General features: G+C 41.6%; 1 pseudogene; it reads right to left on the minus strand.

The window, feature by feature from the left end:
- Window positions 1-3,314: 3,314 nt before the first annotated feature.
- Window positions 3,315-4,615, minus strand: LOC111727329 (annotated as a pseudogene).
- Window positions 4,616-5,006: the final 391 nt, after the last annotated feature.

Genomic DNA, 5,006 nt, shown 5'->3' on the forward strand with positions numbered 1-5,006 from the left:
AAAACAAATTTAAAAATAAAAAATTGAAACTAGCTGTTGATAAGGATTGCTTATAAGCACTAAAACCAGGTAGAATGATAGAAATGGCAAACAAAGCAATAACCCTTAATGATATTATTAACTATAACAAAATAAAATGCAAAAGACAAAAAAAAATTTTTTTAAATACCATAATCTCACACCCTTTTGGATGTTTCAAATAAACGCAATAAATTCATGAAGGAGCTAGGTAGAAACAGCAAACAACTGAATTCCCCTTTCCTAACTGGGAATAAAACACTATTATTCTGATTTTCTAATTAAATACGTTTAAATAATTTTAAGATAAATCCCAGTAGAAAAAAGACAGACTCTACTTTCCAAAAACCATCACAGAATACAGAAAAAAAAAAGAAATACTCCTATATAACAAAAGACACAGTTGTGTCAAAGGAAGGAAATTATGCTAAAGATTTGAATTCTTGGCCAAAACCTGTACTGGCCTAACCTAACCTTATCAACCTTTCTCTCTCTGTGGCCACAAAAATAAGGATTTAAAGGCCTCCACTCAGTTCCTTTAGAGGTGGTTCTCAACCTTCCTAATGCCACGAACCTTTAATACAGTTAAAAGGGGTCACAACCCACAGGCTGAGAACCACTGCTTTAGGGTTAATTTCATTCAATGCCTAGCTAAGGTGATTATAAAGACTAGCCTTACTATATAACAGCACAGCTGAGTAAAACAAACTCTGCTAATTATTATCTAAAACTATATCAAAAATGTTAACCTGGATCACATGGGCATGATGCTGTCAGCCAGGCTTCTCTCTATAAAGTTATTATCTCCCTTGATAACTAATAACTACATTAACATCCAGCTACTCTCAAATTTCCACCTACTAGTTTTAACATCCATTTATGATTCTAACTACAGTCAATTGTTAGAATTGGCAAAAGGTGATTTTCTAATTTCATCCTTTATGAGTATGTAGATACTAATGATTCATTAGTATCAGGATTCTATTTTTTTTTTTTTTGAGACAGAGCCTCAAGCTGTCCCCCTGGGTAGAGTGCCATGACATCACAGCTCACAGCAACCTCCAACTCCTGGGCTCAAGCGAGTCTCCTGCATCAGCCTCCCAAGTAGCTGGGACCACAGGCGCCCGCCACCACGCCCGGCTATTTTTTGGTTGCAGCCGTCATTGTTGTTTGTTGGGCCCAGGCTGGATTCGAACCCACCACCTTAGGTGTATGTGGCTGGTGCCGAGGCTCAGGATTCTATATTAAGAATTTCTCCCCATGCAAGAACCGACAGGTGATGTAAATTGGGTGAGGAGGACTTCTCCCTGATCATTTATTTATCTATCTTAGAACCGTACTTTATTTATGGGCAATAATCAATTGTTGTCTTATTTATGTCAATGATGCGTCCCAGAGTTAGTGAATGGAGGTTCTTGCAGATAGGCTCCTATTATCTTTTACACATTATTTTGGTTTTTGAGTACTTCCTTATTTTCTGACACTATGAGAAACTCCAAACTCACCTTGTATTTTCTCCTGTTCCTACCCTAGAATCAGCCATTTTTCTTTAGTTTCCTTCTAGTAAAAAAAAAAAAAAAAAAAACGGCATTTAGAAGCCTAGATCTGGAACTAGGGGTATCTATTGCTTCTAGCCCCTTTCCCAGACAGAGCTGGAAAAATAGATGTACAAATGTGTACATAGTACCCTCATCTATTTCTCTGCCTGTACACTTTTACAACCATGAGATTATACCAATACCTTCAATTCCAATGAAACATTACACATTATCCTAACATTTGCCCTTTCTACATTTATAACTTCCTTTTCAACAGTGAGAAACTAGCTCCTATTTTCCACGATATATTTGCTTAATTCTCGCATAGAAAATTGCTTCAAATTTGCAAACCCTGGTCTCTATGACAAAAACAAGAAACAAAACATAACAAAAACCCTACTATTTAGTGTTCAATATTTGTTTTGAATTCTTTTTGTCTTTATCTTAAGAGCATAGTCCAAATACCGGGTTCAAAAGTTACCTTAAAGCAGTGGTTCTCAAACTTCCTAATGCCGCGGCCCTTTCATACAGTTCCTGTGGGTCACAACCCACAGGTTGAGAACCGCCGTCTTAAAACTAGTTTTTTCACCCCTTCAGTGTAGTTCTGTTATTCATTTGAAATATAAGGTTCAGTTCATGTGTTTCTGTTTGTATTCCACTTTAAATTGGACGTGGGTTTTTTTCTTTATCACCTGATTTTATTGGTGTTTGCTGTTTATATACCCAATGCGTAAAACATTAACATGGTTCCAAAAGTGAGAAAGGTATCCTCGGAAAGGTCACTGCCTCCATAACCTGTATCCCTTCCCACCTCATTCCTACCCAGCCTCTCTAGATAATCAATCTCATCAATCTTTATTTTTCTTGTGATTTGTTTTGTCCCAGGGAGCAAATACACATATAGAGGGTACCAAAAAAATGTATACACATTGTTAAGGAAAAAACTTTGACATTTGTAATACCCATGTCACATTTGACATCTGCCATTACAACAGGGGCTCAACATGACTAGTATTCATCTTTTGTTACCAGTATATATTGAGAATTACAATTTTTTTTTGAGGGTTGAAGCACTTTTAATTTAAAGAATAAACAAATATAAAACCATTAACCGCTTACCCAGTGGCTGTTGTCCTCCTCCAGACCTCAGCTCACTCTCTCCCACTCCCTGCATACCACTGAGTAAAAAGCAGGGTTATCAGGAGCTGTGCCCGTCATTACCCTTGGTAGGAAAAGGATCTAGCTAGGCGCCACAGCAATCCTGGCCATACATCACCATTCTGTTTCTTTACAATTTCCTCTTCTGAAATATTCTAGCGCTGAAAGAGGAACAATGAAGGAAACTAAAGTTGAACTTGGCTGCTCCATTCAGATGGTCCAAGAGTTTAGAGCCTGAAGAGCCACGGGCAAAAAAGTAAGGAACAGTCTGGCCCCAGCATAATTCAAGATGCAGCCAAATCTGGAATTGAGCTGGGTTCAAAGGTGACTAGGCAAGGCCTAGTGAGTGGCCCCAGTCCAGAACTGTGCCCCAACCTAAATAATGAAACTCATGCATGTGCACAAATGCACGTGCATAAGAACACACGCAGCAAATAACATTATTGAAAGGCTATTAAATACAAAAATTAAATAGCCATCTGGAGGCTATTAAATACAAAAATGGCAGGGTTTTTTTTTAAAAAGGTGAAAACATTTGCTTCTTTGATTCTCCTCAGTGCCTTGCTGTCCCACAGTCACAGGAGAGTAGATGTGGGGAGACGCAAGAGGCCAGTGGCCCTACAAGTCCATGTGTGCTTAAGTCCCTATATCAACCACCTTACTCTTCAGCCCAGTAGCTGCCACCCATGTGACCACTCACTCAATTAGCACCATTGCTGGACCTACTGTCACAGGGGCTTTGTGTGCAGGTGGTCCCATCATCTTCCTCTGAGCTGCTCTCCACTTCACTGAGATCATCCTTAGATACCTTTCCTCACATCAAGGCTTCAAAGCAATTCGTGCAATTATGTAGGACCAGATGACATGCAGAACCTGTAGGATCAGGAGAAGACCACTGAGGAGTCACCAGGAAGTATAGGGCCTGATTATCTCCCAACTCTCAAAAAGGGTTGTGTTCAAACTCCAGAATGGATAGATTCCTAGACCGATAACCATAAAAACAGCACTGAAGATCATGAAAAGCACGTCGCAGAGCCACTGATACTTGGCATAATTGGCCAGCTTGGCTGCCTCCAGCAAGAAGTCTTGAGGCATCACGTAGACACATGATCAAAGTTCCCACCCAAACCATGTTGGTGATGTAGGGGAGGGTGATAAGTGCAATGGTGACCAAGTAATGCACGAACATGATCAGGAAGTCCTTTCTTTTAATGTCTGTAAACTGAGAAAACATAAGAGATCACTAGAAGGCCAATCCATGATACAATAGCAATAAAGTCCACTTGAGAGAGGCTGAAATGTATAGCCATGCCAGCACGGCCAGATGTCCCAGAACCAAGGTGACAACCAGAGAAATCTAATTCCATAGCAGAATATGCATAAATAAAAAGTGAATCTCCACATGCTTTCACAGAATTTAGAGAGCATTGGGGGCTTGTCTGATTCCTCCCATGGCGAAACCAGCACTGGATTTTTTGGATATCCCAGTCCAGTTGCTTTGACAGGCCCTCCAGTCTTTCCTTATCAGAATACTTGGTAATAGATGTGAACACCTTTTCAAGAATGGCATTGGGTTGGGCCTGATAAGGACCACTGTCCTAGATGCCAACGTGGAGTACACAGGGTTTGGCAATAAATCACTCCAAGAGCAGCCTCATGAAGAAGATGCCCACCGCCAGGGGGAACCTCGAGAAGACGTGTTCGGCCCGTGGGTCGCCGCAGTCATCCCCCGGCCCTTCTAGATCCGCCCAGCTCACGTTCTGGCAGCCAGAGCACTCCTTCCATAGCCAGCCCGACAGCAGGCCTAGGGCTGCTCGGGCAGCCACAGCCTCAGCTGTGCCACAGCCAGCAGAACCCTAGGGGAGAGCACCAGGGTGGCCACCCCCTTCTGGCTCCAAAAATTACTATATATTTTTTTTTCTTTTTTTGAGACAGAGCCTCAAGCTGTCACCCTGGGTAGAGTGCTGTGTCATCACAGCTCACAGCAACCTCCAACTCCTGGGCTCAAGAGATTCTCCTGCCTCCGCCTCCCTAGTAGCTGGGACCACAGGCGCCCGCCACAACGCCCGGCTATTTTTGGGTTGTGGCCGTCACTGTTTGGCGGGCCCGGGCTGGATTCCAACCTGCCACCTTAGTTAGGTGTATGTGACTGGCACCTTAGCCACTTGAACCACAGGCGCTGAGCCTTTTTTCTTTCTTAAAATTACAATTTTAATACATTTTTTCCTTTCAATTTTAATATATTTTTTGGCACCCTCTCTTTATTCTTATTTCTCCTTTCTTATACAAAAG

Source organism: Otolemur garnettii, unplaced genomic scaffold, assembly GCF_000181295.1.
Source record: "Otolemur garnettii isolate 467f Iridium unplaced genomic scaffold, OtoGar3 scaffold00001, whole genome shotgun sequence".
Lineage (NCBI taxonomy): Eukaryota > Metazoa > Chordata > Mammalia > Primates > Galagidae > Otolemur > Otolemur garnettii.